This window comes from Staurois parvus, unplaced genomic scaffold, assembly GCF_062004578.1.
Source record: "Staurois parvus isolate SC_StPar_1 unplaced genomic scaffold, SC_StPar_1.0 ptg000697l, whole genome shotgun sequence".
In the NCBI taxonomy this organism is placed as follows: Eukaryota; Metazoa; Chordata; class Amphibia; order Anura; family Ranidae; genus Staurois; species Staurois parvus.
In genome coordinates, this window is record NW_028318493.1 from 1,033,969 (window position 1) to 1,050,500 (window position 16,532).

Consider the following 16,532-nt stretch of genomic DNA (forward strand, 5'->3'; position numbering starts at 1 on the left):
TGCTTGCACAACATATACGTGGAGTAACTCTTATGCATAAAACTGGTTTGGATTACAAATCCCATCTTAGTCCTAATGATGTCATCATTGGGTCTCCATTCTGCTCTATGCAATGCAGGCAGAGCAAGACTGGTGGGGAAGGTCCAGCAGTACATACAGTAGCTTCCTGAAATCATCCCAGCACCCTGCCTCAGTACTCCTTGGGAGGAGTGAAAATAAATGATCACGAAGGTTGGTGTGAGTGTGGAGGAGTGGGTATTCCTAGACAGGCACATGAAACACCCACATGTGATGCTGAGCTCCTTAATTGAGAAGTAAAATCCAATGAATAAAATGGTGGGCCAGGCAGGGAAGCAAAGATGCTAGATGATGCTGGACATCCTCCAGCCAGAAAATGAGGTAGTCTCTCTCTCTCTCTCTGACTTGTTGCAACTTCTAATACACATTCAGTAAGTAATTTCAGTACAGTAGAGGTGCCTGTGGAACGGTGCGTAATGGAAGGGAAGGCTGGAGTTCAGCTTTAACACTGAGGGTCGGGAAGCCCTGGCAATGCCCCCAAAATCTCAGCTCTGTCTGAAAGTGTTTATTAATTTTTCTACCGTTCTTAATGGGGTTATCACACTGCTCTGCTCCCGCCTGCAAATACTGCTGATGAGAACATTAATTTCCACGTAATTTGTGTATTTTAAGGATCTTCTGCAGGCAAGTGTCTCATTAATAAAAATGTGATTAAGAAAACCGGGGCGGCTGTCTTCATTAACACCAGAAATGAGGTCTGATGAGTTCTCGAGGAGGAAACGTCTTCCGCATCACATCAGGAGGAATGCTCCTACGAGCGACCGCGGGAAAGTGAGAGAAGCAGGGGGTGCACTGGGTATTAAAGGGGGATTCCAGACCACATTGTGACATTTGCAAACAATACAGAAGAGGCAAATGAGGGTTGGGTTTCATATGTGTGCTCTGCATTTTTGGCATGTTTTACACATATTTTTAGGCATGCTCTCATTGAACTCTATTAGAATGCGTGGTTTCATGAAAACGCATCCAAATCCTTCATGCTGCATCTTTCATAAAAACACACGATCTAATAGGGGTCAATTGGAAACACAAATGTATAATGTGCCTAATCCTATGCTGCATTAAAAACCCAGAGCACACATGCGCACCTGGCCTTAAGAGCTGAGCTGCCCTTCCACCCCAATAGATCAACAAGCCCTTGTAGACAGTACCGCTCCCCTCTTATCATTCTCTCATCTTTTGTACAAGTGATATATAGTCCAGCACCTTACACCCTCATCAACTTTGTGTTCTTCCCCACTGACCTGCACAGGAGCAGAGCAGGGAAAATGGTGTGCCATGGGAAGCAGGTTTTCTGAACTAGATCAGCACTGGTTATAGTGGACCTAGGGTCAAATATACAGTGCTCAGTATAAATGAGTACACCCCTTTTGAAAAGTAAGATTTTAATCAATATCTCAAAGCACACAAGAACAATTTCCAAAATTTAGAAAAAACTGATTTATAGAACATTTGTTTAGCTCATTACATGAAAGTAAGCTTAATAATATAACCTGGTTTACAAAATCTTTAGTTTTACGCAAATTATTTGATGCAAAAATGAATACCCCCCACAACAAAAACTACTCCATCTAGTATTTTGCATGACCTCCATGATTTTTAGGGACAGCACCAAGACTTCTAGGCATGGAATGAACAGGTTGGCGACATATTGCAACATCTGTCTTTTTCCATTCTTCAAGAACAACCTCTTTTAGAGCCTGGATGCTGGATGGAGAGTGATGCTCAACTTGTCTCTTCAGAATCACCCATAGGGGTTCGATTGGGTTCAGATCAGGAGACATACTTGGCCACTGAATCACTTTCACCAACAGTAGCCTTAAATGTGTTTTGGATCATTGTCATTTTGGAAAAGTGCACAACAACCAAGAGCACGGAGTGATGGTAGCATCTTCTCTATCAATATAGAGCAGTACACATCTAATGAAATGCAGCTCCCTGACACCAGCAGCACACATGCAGCCCCAAAAAAGGACATTGCCACCACCATGTTTCACTGTAGGCACCATACATTTTTCTTTGTACTCCTCACCTTTGCGATGCCATACAGTTTTGAAGCCATCAGTTCCAAAAACATTTATCTTGGTCTCATCACTCCAGAGTGTAGCAATCGTGTACACAAATATGGACGTGGACGTCCATGTTGCTAAGGATCCTCCATCTTGTGTCATTCTCACTCCAAAATCAGCCCACCTCCATTTCTGTTGAGTGACATGTGGTCTGGTGTGGCTGAGTTCAGGAGTGCACAGGGCACAGCTGGATACCCTTGATGGTTGTAAACCCAAATAGCTGATGCCAGGGTGTTTGTTCCACTCTTGCTCTGAATGCTCTGAAGCTGATCATAAAGCTATAAACCCATCAGTCACTGGACTTCAAACACATTCCGAAATAGCAGTAAAACCTGCATCCCATGTGAAAACACTTTTTCATACAATTTCATAATTTCTCGTAGGTAACACATGCAATAAAACAAGACATATATTCAGAGAGGTAATTTTAATACAAGTCACCTGATACCTTACACCCCAAGATTACGTCTACCTGAGAGCAGAAAGCGATATCTCCTTAACCGTCACAGCCAGATATGTCATATGTGATCTCTGGATGTTCAGAATATCGTTCTGCATATTATCCTGCCAGTGGATAGAATGCTACATGTACCTAGGGAAGGTTATTGACCATGATATAAACTGGGAGGGATTTGGTCATAGCCTGAGTTCCCCGCCTAAACACCCCTCCCCAAATGAGGTGATTGGTTCTCTGCTTTAAGGAGACACCCTGCTAGGTTTCTAGAAAAAGGCTGTTATGCTTGGAGAAGTAATATGAAGAACTCTCCCTTTTTAACATCAGAAACCAACTTGGGAGAACGGTACCCTTTTGTTCAGGACCTTGATCTGCTTAAACCAAGGCTGACGGCAAGTATTCTACCTCTCTAAACTTCTTTCTGTTATCTCTGTTGTGTTATTGCTCTCTGTATTTATATATATATATTGGCTACATCTTTTTCTGTAAATATTTTTATTGCACCATTTTGACCTTTTTAGTAATAAATCCTATTATCTGAAAAGTGTTGAACTGTTTCTAAAGCTCTTTAATGCAAACTAAGAATCCCTGTCTCTGATGAGCACTACTGTGTGTTTTTAAACTTCTGCATACATCTGCCTGCGGTGACAGTGTGTATACAGACGCTTATTCAAACATCATAGTGTTACTGCTAAAATAGGGGAGTTTCCTCCTACTCTGTACAAAAAGGTGGTGATGGTGGCAGTGTGAAGGGTTAATTGTGTAATTAACCTGACCCAGTAACAATCGCTCTCAGGCTGCGGCACATAGGTTGTGGTCCAGTGAGCTGGAAAATCTTTGTGCGGGGTGCAGCTGAGCGTGGCATTGTTACGCACATGACAGCGCGGTTTTAGATTGGCTAGTCCTTCGGTCACAAGTCGGTGAGAAGGGCTGGGGGTCTGACGACACGACCATCACACAGAGTACTAATAGTCTTCTTCTTTTTCAGCATGGGCCCTTGAAAACTCTAGGCAGGCTTTTTTGTGCATGGGCTTTAGGAGAGGTTTCCTTTGTGGATGACACTCATGCATGCCATTCCTCTGCAGTGTGTGCCCTATTGCGTCACAGGAAACAATCACCCCAGTTTGGCTTTCTACTTCTTTAGCTAACTGCAGTGAACTTGCATGGCAATTTTCTTCAACCCTTCTCATCAGATGACGCTCCTGTCGCAGCGTTAACCTTCGTGGATGGCCTGGCCATCTCTGAGAGATGGTTGCGGTTCCATATTTGTTACATTTTTGTATCATTTTTGCTACAGTATTCTGACTGATAAGTAAAATTGTGCTGATCTTCTTGTAGCCTTCACCTTTCTTGTATAAAGAAATTATTTTCTTTCTCAAGCCTTGTGACATTTCTCTTCCATGTGGTGCCATTGCTGACAGCATGAAATGGGAGGGGTTTTCTTTGTTAAGTAACGCCCTTTTATAATCAACTGTCTGCTGGACACCTGTTTACTGAATAATTAGACTCAACTGTAGTTGAATTCTTGTTAATTAGGATATTGTTGTCTTAAATTTAGCTTTGCTCCTAAGACTTTCATTGGGGTGTATTCATTTTTGCAACATGGTCTTGAATGAATTTGTTACAAAAATACTTTTTTGTGTGTGCCAATCTTGTTTGCAATCAATGGCTGACATTTGTGGCAGTATTTTGTAGTATAGTGTCCATTGAAAATGTTGATTCTGAAAGAACAGTAAAGGTTTTCTGACAAATCTGTTAGGGTGTTCTCATTTATGCTGAGCACTATAATTATGCATGATAAGTACATTTAGGTGATTATTACCTCTCACAGAGATCACAGTATTCCCCTTGACAATGCCATCATCTGCTCTTCTCTCCAGAACAATGGCACTATCTTTGTTCATGCATCGTCCAGGGTCACCATCTACTTTCAGGACTGAGATACCAGCTCAGAGATGACACAATCATGTAAATCTTGGTGTCTGTGCAGTTTTTGGTTGTGTCCACATATATCTGACACAGATCAGCCCCTGCTGCAGCCTCTCACCTTGTGATCTGATGCAAAGTTACAAAGTTGCAGTCTGGTCAGTGGGGGAAAGGAGACTGAGGAAATTCTTCCTCTTGCCTGCAGCAGACTAATAATATCATCTCAGCCTAAGCAGTTCTTAAGTCACTGACTAAAGAACACAAATGTCAGCTCAGAGAGCTCTAGATTATTCACCCACCCCTACAGAGGAGAAGAGCTTAAAACCGTATGCACCTAGCTGCTGTGTCCTAATATGACATCCGTGTGGGTACATGCACTTACACAGGTGTCTTATTGCGACACAACACCTGACATATCGTGTCCGCATACCTGCTGTGACCCAAAAACAAATTAATAGGACTGCCTGCACGTGCAGGTAAACACAGCCCTGCATGGGTATACAGTACAGTACACCCCCCTGTGAACAAAGGCCATAGCCCTAGCATATCATAAATAGTTGGTTTTATTTTTATTCAAATCTGATTATAGAAGCACAGTCTGTCCACACACAGGCAGTACTTTACAGATTTCCTCTACAACATCTTTTCTGGGGAAACAATATCAGATACAAATAGGAATGTAATAATTAGGACCGATCCCGCCGATAATTAATTCTACTTCTCCCCTCGCTGGCAGGTGTCTCAGGAATCAGTAGGTGTAAAGAACCTCATCTCAATGCAGTGATACCCCACACAGAGCTCCTCCATTAATTACAGCGACCCCACACAGACTCCCGCCCAGTGTAGCGCCAAGGGCTGCTAATTACTGCGCGCAGGCGGCACATTACCCGAGATGTGACAATGGTGTGTCTCATCTGCATCGTGTGTCACAAGAGCGAAGGTATACAATGATGTAAACATAGATCTGTGACTGCGCTGGTGACATTATTATCGGGAGAATTATTGTATAGGTGGAGAATTCATTCCACAGGTCGGCGTCTAAAAGGGCTGCTGAACACGGCGCTGAGATTTCCACTGGAAAAGTTGTGAGCAAGTCGAATCTCGTAACAAATCAGGGACTCCGCAACATACAGCTCCATTTAACTGCCATCACACAAATCGATGGTGTCACTCTCTTGCATATTGAGAATAAATAATAATGGTAACGTTCACCATTGTGGCAGGGGAAGAGAAACAAACTACTGCAGGAAATGGCACCATTGTGGGAGGGGCAGACACACAAACTACTGCAGGGAAATCTCACCATTGTGGGAGGGGCAGAGACACAAACTACTGCAGGGAAATCTCACCATTGTGGGAGGGGCAGAGACACAAACTACTGCAGGGAAATCTCACCATTGTGGGAGGGGCAGAGACACAAACTACTGCAGGGAAATCTCACCATTGTGGGAGGGGCAGAGACACCAACTACTGCAGGAAATGGCACCATTGTGGGAGGGGCAGAGACACAAACTACTGCAGGAAATGGCACCATTGTGGGAGGGGCAGACACACAAACTACTGCAGGGAAATCTCACCATTGTGTGAGGGGCAGAGACACAAACTACTGCAGGGAAATCTCACCATTGTGGGAGGGGCAGAGACACAAACTACTGCAGGAAATCTCACCATTGTGGGAGGGGCAGAGACACAAACTACTGCAGGAAATCTCACCATTGTGGGAGGGGCAGAGACACAAACTACTCCAGGAAATCTCATCATTGTGGGAGGGGCAGAGACACAAACTACTGCAGGGAAATCTCACCATTGTGGGAGGGGCAGAGACACAAACTACTGCAGGAAATCCCATCATTGTGCAAGGGGCAGAGACACAAACTACTGCAGGAAATATCCCCATTGTGGGAGGAGCAGAGACACAAACTACTGCAGGAAATCTCCCCATTGTGGGAGGGGCAGAGACACAAACTACTGCAGGAAATCTCCCCACTGTGGGAGGGGCAGAGACACAAACTATTGCGAGAAAATTTCACCATTAAATGGAAAGTATCACAAAATAAAGATAAAGGAGCTGATACTGCTCATGTGCTTTTCAGCTGCATGTTCCACATCTGGTAATCAAACTTTTGGTGCACTACCAAGCCCGATTGGGAAGAAGCCTGTACTTATCAGGTGTCCTGACACTTACATGTGCACATGCTCTAGGTACCTGGCCCTCTAATGTAGGATGTGAAGTATGACAGCCCTGGAGCATGTCAGCAATGACAGCTACCATATGTCTATCCTACAGGTTCTTTTTATACATCATTGAACCTTTATGTTACATGCATTTGGTGATGCATGAGACTGTCTCTTCACAAACTCATTATAGTCCAATTCTAAGAGTGAATATTTTCTTTCTGCATCTCCTATTCCTCTTCACCTGCACTGAAGATGAAGGGTTAATGTACGAGCAGCCATTTATTTTTATCCTGAAATATCACAGACGGATAATGCGATTAGAGCGGGCGCTGACAGCTGCCATCGCAGCACTGTGGCATTATCCAGGCTCCCTCAGCCTGATTTGGATACAATTAAGTAGCTAGATATTGATACGAGGACAGGCAGAGAGATAATCAGGTACAGACATGAAAAGTTTATTTTTCTAGTTAAAGATCAGGAAATGTGAAGAAAGGACGATGTTTACAGGAATTTCTCCGATACCATCTCCTGTCGGAACTGATAAGTACGAGCGTCCTGGTGAAGGACAGACGACAAGTGGCGGAGAAAAGTACAAGGAGGGAAAATGCAAACATGCATCTATTTCAAGTAATAGATGGGGTAAAACAAAATATGTACATTTTTATAATACACAGTACTTATTATTAATACAGGTATATACACACAGTATGTTTTACATTCACATCAGTCCCTGCCGTCAAGGAGCTTACAACCTAAGGTCCCGAATGGCCTGTGCACACGGTAAGAAAATCGGACGAAAATTTCCATACAAGGAACGATTGGCCGATTATCTGATCGTTAGTATAGTTCTTTCAGCAGCTGATTCTGACTTTTCGGATGGCAAAAAACAAGGGTGCAAGCGAGAAATTTTTAATGTACATGAACACAACATTCAATTTTTGTTTAATGTGTATAGTAATCGTACGGCAATAATTGAATAGAAAAAAATGATCAGATGCATAGAATAAGCCTACATTTTCTCTGCTACTATGCTAATACATAGCTACAGTCACTTTTGTCACCCAAGAGTCAATATCATTTCAACTACATCATGATATGCACTTTCATAGAAAATCAGACGATCGGTCATCTAATTTGCTCATAGTGTGTACTAGGCTGTACTCATATGAATACATACACATACTAGGGCCAATTTAGACAGGAACCAATTAACCTACCAGCAAGTCTTTGGAGTGTGGAAGGAAAACAGAGTGTGGGAGGAAACCGGAGTACCCGGGGTAAACCGTGGTCGTGGCTGGGATTCAAACCAACTACCCTAGTACTGCCAGGTGGAAGTGCTACCCATTTACCCTAGTACATCACCAAAGTCAAAAGACTTGCAAGCAGCATTACGTAGGGAAGATCAAGGGATGCCTGACATTTTACCTCAAGCTTTATTATATTTATGAGGAAGGTAGTGAGCCAATCAGCAAAGCAGAAAACTACATTCCGGTTTCTTTGGTGACCCCAGCATCTCCAGGAACCCCTGTGCTCCTGTTTCAAGATAGTTTCCAATCTCCCCAGTGACCCATACGCTTGTGGGTCTCCAGTGACTCCTGTCGAATGACAGTGACCCCTGTATTCCTGTGTCCCAGTATCTCTGGTGAGCCATGCACTCTTGGGTCTTCGAAGACCCCCAGCATTTCCTATGACCCCTGCATTCCTGGGTCTCCAATGACATCTGTGTTTCCAATGGCAACTACACTCCTGTGTCACCCATTCCCAGAACATCCTGTGTCATCTAGAGATCTCACAGCACCATGTGGCTGCCAGCGGCTCCTCAGCATCCAGTGTCACCCAGTTATCAGACCGTGACCCCAGAGCATCCTGTGTCATCCTGGGACTCCAGTATTCCCTGAGCACATTTGTGACACCTGTGTATCACGCAGACTCAGGTATGCTCCTGTATATTCTGGACTGTCTCTTTCTCTCTTTTTCACTATGGGTACGGACCCCTGTCCATGATTAAAAAATGATATACATTTTAACCCTTAGGAGTTAGCATTAGGTTTCGGTTATTTTGAGGTTTCAGATTATATGAGGGTTTGGGGATGGCTGATTTCACTTCTTAAATCTGAAATATTACTTGGCACCAAAACTGAAGAGCCCAAAACCACCACAAAGAAGCAGTCCAGCCTTGGGCCCCGCTCAGAGGCGAAGCCAGGGTAATCCATCGATCGTTCCTGTTCCTTTCCTGCACCATTGACAATCTAGTGCAGACTCGCCATCTGCAGTGTCTCTGAGCCGCCGGTCCCCACGGCACATATTGCCTCCGGAACCGCCCGGCCGTTTTGAGGAAGAATAAAGCCTTTTCTGATCCAGTCTGTGCGCCCCGGGCAGGTTTCAGGCTTTTGATTTTATGCTGTATTACATGGACTGCCTGAAGCCAGGAGCCGTATAATCTGCAGCGGAGCAGTAATATAATATGCAACATTCCGATTAAACTGGGGTTAATCTTTCCCTTTCTACGAATAAAGGTTCAGCCACTGCAAACAGTAAAGATCTGTGAAATAATGAGATTTAGCACACTTCATAGTGTACTGACCCAAGGCTTGGCTGAAAATGGCGAGCTGAAGAATAGCGCTGTCATCCATTATCTTTAGAACTGTCCAAGAGTCGCCAGCACACCGTATAAAATCAAAAGGAAAGTATTTATTTTGTCACAAAGAAAAAAATGTGACGTTTTGGAGCCTCAAAAGGGACCTTCATCAAAATAGCGGTAAAAATTGTAAAAATATTGTTACAATATACAGTATTTTGTTAAAGTGGAATTTCACAAAAAACATATTCTTTGCACCTGACTCCAGCCCCTCCCTCCCCCACAATTGGATTTTTAAAAAAAGTGATTTGGACTTTTTTATGCTGCGCGATAGCAATTCCTCCTTTCCCACCTAGGCAAGAATGACATGCAGTTGATTCCACGCATGCGCAGAAAGGCTCTGGCCAACCTTCAAGGCCTGGAAAAGACCTTCAGAACATCTGCGCATGTGCAAGTTTTGCCCTAATTCATGCGCAAAGATGGTGCAACTAACGAGGCCCCATATCTATATTTTTATGTGCATGTACAGGGAAACTCAGCACATACATAGATCTGCTACAGGGCTCTGCCAGGTCCTGAAAGCCAGCCAGAGCCGTTCCGCATATCTGCCCATGCACCGAGCCTTCAAAACCTGCAAGACAATGGCAGATTGTGCTAGCATGTATTGCATACTAGCACATTATAAGAAACCTATCTTAAAACGAAGCCCTCCAGCGGCACGCTGTCGCTGCTGACAGGGCTTCCATCTTCACCAGTGCTTCTTCTGGGTTCACAGGCCAAGTCGCAAGAGTCACTTTTTACAGCACACAGCTCTGAAGGAACAACACAGGCATGCCGCTCCTTCAGATCGCATGTGTCGGTGCTCTAGACAGGTAAAAAATCTCCTAAACAGTGCACATTTAGAGGATATATACAGTACCTACAGGTAAGCCTTATTATAGGCTGGGTAGGTACAAGTACAAAAACTGACTTTACTACCACACTAAACCCAAAAAGCAAACATGTATTATGTTGCAGCTTATCAATTCCTAGGATGTGATGACTGCATTCGTTTCCTTTTTAGGCTTTCTTTATTCTATTTTCATTTAGCGATCCAGTCAACAAGTCTATTGTTTTTCAGAAGCACAAGCTCTCCAGCAGAATGTAGCAGTTTACAGGGATGAGACAAACCATTTAACAGACAGAGGTGATTAAAATAATCAGATTTTATTTATTTATGTAAAACGTTTATCTCAAAATGAAAAAAAACGGTGTGCTGCAACTGATTATAAAGTGTGAGCTGAAGTTTGGCTTAAATTTGTTAGTGTATATCAATCTGCTAGTACATCTAACAGTCCCCTCCCCCCTGACTGAGAATGCTTCTGTCAGCTGTACCCCCTGCCCTATTTCATCCAGAGTGGGAGCACTTTAATACAGGAGGTGTGTTACTGACCAGATCACCAGGTGACAACAGAGGGGGAAAAAAAGCCAAAGAAAAGAAAACTAATGCAGCCAGCACATTTAATTATTGGTAAACTGCAATACATTACATGTTGGTTTTGGGTTTAATACAACTTTAAATACTATGCTTCAACCAAGTGGTTCCACGTCAAACTCCTGCTATCAGCACTAAGGGCAGGTCAGATGGGAAATTAACTGCTGATACAAACCACTAATGCCAGTTAACAGCGATTTGCAGCTAGTCATTTCATTGCTAGAGTCGCTGACATTTTGCTGCAAAGAAGCGACTGGTCGCTGCTACAAGTTGAACTAGTACTACAGCACTGGGGTGGTGTGCTCCACTACAAATAATTCTCTTTCATCTATCTCTAGTAAAGCCATAAATGTGAATGCAAAGTGTTTGTCACTTGCAGGCTGGTTGCTGACATGAAATGCTGCTCAAACTCAATCACTGAGCTACTAAGCTGCAAACTAACTTACAATTACTGAGTTAGCAATTTTGTAGAATTATCTATGATTTCTTCAGCCAGAATCCTTTAGGGGAAAAAAAAAAAAAAAAAAAAAGATTACTTCAAATAAATCATTTGTCTTACATGGCCCTAAGAGCCCTGAAGAAGGGGGGAGCCGATATCACTGAAACTCATCGGCATTATTCCTTTTACTCATTATCATTAACCCTGGAATCAAATCTTTCCAGCGACCTGGCAAGTAATACAAAAAATGCTATTTTATTATTATTATACAGTATTTATATAGCGCCAACAGTTTGCTCAGCGCTGTACATTACAATGGGAGACAATACATGCGACAGTACAATAACAATACAATGCGATACACGAGGGGTTCGAAGGCCCTGGTCCTTGAAGCTAACAATCTAGTTATCCCTAATTGGAAACTTCCTTCTGTTCTGCCTTCAGCTAATATTTTTTTGCACAAAATGAACAGAATTTAGCATAATGAACATTATGAAATTTGCACTTTTTATCGAAACTAACACTGATAAAACTAAAAAAAAAAAGACTTTGGGCTTTAAATAGCATAAAAATGAATGCAAATCCAAAAAAAATAGGTGTTGATGCTGAAGTGGATAAACTGGTTGTAAAGGCTGAAGGTATTTTACCTTCATGCATTCTACGCAAGAAGGTAAAAAACCTTCTGTGTGCAGCAGCCCCCCCCCCCCAAATAACCACCTGAGCCCCCCTCAATCCAGCAGGAGCCTCGGCTGTCCCGGTCTCTCTCTCCTCTTTGGCTAAGACACAGCAGCGGGAGCCATTGTCAACCACATAAAATAGGGAAGCACTTAATGATTTGCAGGTGTAAAAGTGATGACGTTTCACGTTGCATGCGGAAGTGATGTAACATACTTTTACTTCCACTGTGTGATGAGACACTTAGCTAACAGGTGGGAAGCCTCACTTTCCTCATTGACTGCATGCATTGCTAGTAATACGGAGTCATGTCAGAGCTTACTGAGCTTCAAAGAGGGCAAATTGTTGGTGTCGGCGTAGCTGGTGCCTCTGTGAATGAAGTTGCCAATTTATTTGCCGTGTCGCAAGATACAGTATCAAAAGTTATGGCGGCATATACAGTTTTTGTGAAAACGTCGTCTTATTAGCATAAATGCAGTCACATGGTCAACTGAATAAAAGAAACAAAAGAACATTGCGCAGGATTGTGACCTGGAATAAGAAAACAACTGCTGCAAAGGTGACTGCAGAGCTCAATCTCAATCCTGTGAAGACTAAGATTGAGCTTTGCAGTCTTATTTGCAGCAGTTGTTCTCATATTCCGGGTCACAATCTTGTCCTCTTGTTGCTTTCAGTCAGTTGACCATGTGACCGCACGTATGCAAATTAGACAATGTTTTCCCAAAAACTGTATATGCCGTCATAACCTTTGAAACTGTAGCTTGCAAAACGGCAAATAAATTGGAAGCTTCATTCACAGAGGCATCAGCTAAGTGGGTACCAACAATTTGCCCTCTTTAAAGCTCAGTAAGCCCTGACATGACTCCATATTACTAGCAACACACGCAGCAAATGAGGAAAGTGAGGCGTCCCATCTATTAGCTAGGTGTCTCATCACATAGCGGAGGTAAAAGTATGTTAAATCACTTCCGCTTTCAACGTGAAACACTTCATCACTTTCACACCTGCAAATCATGAAGGGCTTCCCTATTTTTGCCTAACCCTTGCTAAACCCTGTATATCTAAAAAACTTTGAAGGGACAATAAGCACCCTTAATAGAAGTTGCAGGAGAGCATGTACATGCCAATGCATTAAAGCTGCCTGAAGGTGGAAATTTCCATTCATCCTCCACTTCCAAACAAGACGTATTATAAAGGTTAAATCAAACATCCAGCATCACAGGTGTGTACGAGGAGACACTTGCACTAACAATGTTATGGTGTACTTGGGTTACTGGTGCACCACATGGCACTGCGCATCCCCATCTTCTCCTGGGGGTTGTTGGGGACAGCAGCGGGCAGCTTGTCTGCGTGTCAAAGGCAATCCCTTAGCGTGCATACACCTGTCAGTACATCTGCCATATGTACCAGCTCACAGATCAAACGTCTGTTTTCCATTTCAGAGACAAGCGCTGCCCGTAATTACGGCGGAGATTATGCAGCTGCCCAGCAACACAGGGAACAGGAACTCCGGAATACAGTGACAACTCCCTGAGCAAGGCAAAGCGTCCTGGCCATGCGGCACCCGCTCACCTAAAGCGACACTTTGGACTTGATTTACTGAGGCATATGTGCGTAAGATCATGTATAGATGCTGCGCCAACATCCCAATGCTTTGCTCATGGAATGTGTTATTCAACCACAATGTCTGCCAGTGCCCACACAAGATACAATAGAAAAATGTGGAATTTATTAATGGGGGGTCCTTTGCTTTACAATGTACGCACCAGCAGCCAGCTGTACGCCAGCCAATTTACAGTGTGCCCGAAAAAAAAAAAAAGATTTTTCTCTGTGGTTTTTGGGTCTATTTATTTATTTATTACAGGTGCTTATATAGCACTGTCAATTTACGCAGTGCTTTACATACATACATATATACATACACATACTAGGGCCAATTTAGACAGGAGCCAATTAACCTTTCAGCATGTCTTTGGAGTGTGCGAGGAAAGCGGAGTACCCGGAGGAAACCCACACAGGCACAGGGAGAACATGCAAACTCCAGCCAGGTAGAACTATGGTTGGGATTCAAACCAGCGACCCTAGTGCTGCTAGGCAGACGTGCTAACCACATAGTCACTGTGCTGCCCACAGCTTTATTAACCACTATAAAGAATTGTGGTGCACTCAGCTATCGGTAAAGGAAACTGAAAAAAATATTAACAGTGAACTGTATGCATGGGGTACTGTACTACGCATCCAAGGCCTTGACTACAAGTGTAGAAGATTATATGTGCCGGTGCTAAGAATAGAGATTCCTGTGGTTAAAATGTATACATTACTAATGTACAGGTTCTTGATATATGCATGCGTAATGAGATGTCATCCCTCTTTTATTGTATTTCTTTCCTGAGATGGACTATAGACTATGGGTGTGTGCCTAGAGCAGTGCACATGACCGAAACGAACATGCACTGCTTGGACCAAACAACTGGGCGTGAGAGGTAAAGGGAGAGGTTCAGGAGCTCACGGAGGATGTTACAAGGAGGAGGAAAAACAATTTTGTGAAAAAATAAATTACAGGACCACACACTTAGGTTTCATCTGCTGGCCCCTACGTCACTGCTATGTCCTGCAGTGATGTAGGCATTGTTGGATTTAATAGGGAATGCAGGTACAGTTGTGTTCAAAATAATAGCAGTGTGTTGATAAAAGTGAATAAAGCTCAAAATCCTTCTAAATGCTTTTATTTCCATACACACAAATGCATTGGGAATACTACACATTCTATTTCAAATCAAAACATGAAGAAAAATATATCAAATTTGTGTTGTTCCTCTAAAAAAATTTAAGAAAAGTGAATATTAGACTGTTCAAAAAATAGCAGTGTTTGTATTCTTCTTTACAAACTCAAACATTCACTATATAAACTGAAAATTGTTTGAAGATTTTGCTTTCCTTTGAATCACTTAATGAATATTTGGTTGTAGTCGCACTATTTCTGAGAACTGCTGTACATCTGTGTTGCATGGAGTCAACCAACTTCTGGCCCCTGTGATCAGGTATTCCAGCCCAGGATGATTTGACGACATTCCACAGTTCTTCTCTATTTCTTGGTTTTGCCTCAGAAACGGCATTTTTGATGTCACCCCACAAGTTTTCTATTGGATTAAGATCCGGGGATTGGGCTGGCCACTCCATAACGTCAATCTTGTTGGTCTGGAACCAAGATGTTGTACGTTTACTGGTGTGTTTGGGGTCGTTGTCTTGTTGGAACACCCATTTCAAGGGCATTTCCTCTTCAGCATAAGGCAGCATAATCTCTTCAAGTATTCTGATGTATTCAAACTGATCCATGATCCCTGGTATGCGATAAATAGGCCCAACACCGTAGTATGAGAAACATCCCCATATCATGATGCTTGTGCAACCATGCTTCACTGTCTTCACAGTGTACTGTGGCTTGAATTCAGTGTTTGGGGGGCGTCTGGCAAACTGTCTCCGGCCACTAGACCCAAAAAGAACAATCTTACTTTCATCAGTCCACAAAATGTTGCGCCATTTCTCTTTAGGCCAGTCAATGTGCTCTTTGGCAAATTGTAACCTCTTCAGCACATGTCTTTTTTTCAACAGTGGGACTTTGTGGGGGCTTCTTGCAGATAGCTTGGCTTCACATAGGCGTCTTCTAATTGCAACAGTCCTCACAGGGAACGTCACACCTTCTTTCATCTTCCTGGAGCTGATTGTTGGCTGAGTCCTTGCCATTTTGGCTATTCTTCTATCCATTCGAATGGTAGTTTTTCGCTTTCTTCCACGTCTTTCAGGTTTTGGTTGCCATTTTAAAGCATTTGTGATCATTTTAGCTGAGCAGCCTATCATTTTCTGCACTTCTTTATATGTTTTCTCCTCTCCAATCAACTTTTTAATCAAGGTACGCTGTTCTTCTGAACAATGTCTGGAACGACCCATTTTCCTCAGACTTTCAGAGAGAAATGCACTGTAACCAGCATGTACAACATTTGCTGCCTTCCTTCCTTAAATAAGGGCAATACTTGCCACCTGTTTTTCAAAGAATGAATGACCTCACTAATAGAACTCCACACTGCTATTATTTTGAACATGCCCCTTTCAATTAGTGATTCAATTACACAGAATCAGCAGCATACATGTCATGACTGTTGGGTCTCTTGGATTTCATTTCTACCAAAAACAGTGATTAATCAGGTTAGTGATGTCTGACTGCTATTATTTTTAACACAAGTGAGACCGTACCTCTACAAAGGAGTGAAGATTAGAGGAAAAGGGGGATGGGGGGGTGGAAAGGTGAGTATTAAAGCATTTTCTAATCACAAGCAGCAGATGTATTGTTAGTGTAGTTTACCTTCAGCTATGTAGTGCAAGGGTCTGCTGATTGGATACAATTTTAAAGTATTGTTTAGGTTTGACCTCATATTTTATGGTTTTTGGAAAATCTAAAGGAAAATTGTACAAGAACATTTTAAAATATAAGGCCAGCCTTAGTATCCTTCATGTATTTCCTCTGCAGAAGAGCAGTAATCCTGCTTGAAACAACTTCTGTACTTTGCCACAATGGAGCCTCCTGTAACAAAGACCAGCTGCTGCTGCTCTCTCTCCTTGTGCAGGATGACTGGTCTCATTTCCGCCCCCTTGTAGTTTTCTGC

The 16,532-nt window shown here is 42.8% G+C and overlaps 1 protein-coding gene across 2 annotated transcripts in view; it reads right to left on the bottom strand.

Moving 5' to 3' along the window:
* ATRNL1 (attractin like 1) overlaps positions 1–16,532 on the bottom strand; it is an 857,293-nt gene that overhangs the window by 291,614 nt on the left and 549,147 nt on the right. The gene's annotated exons all lie outside the window — the stretch shown is intronic.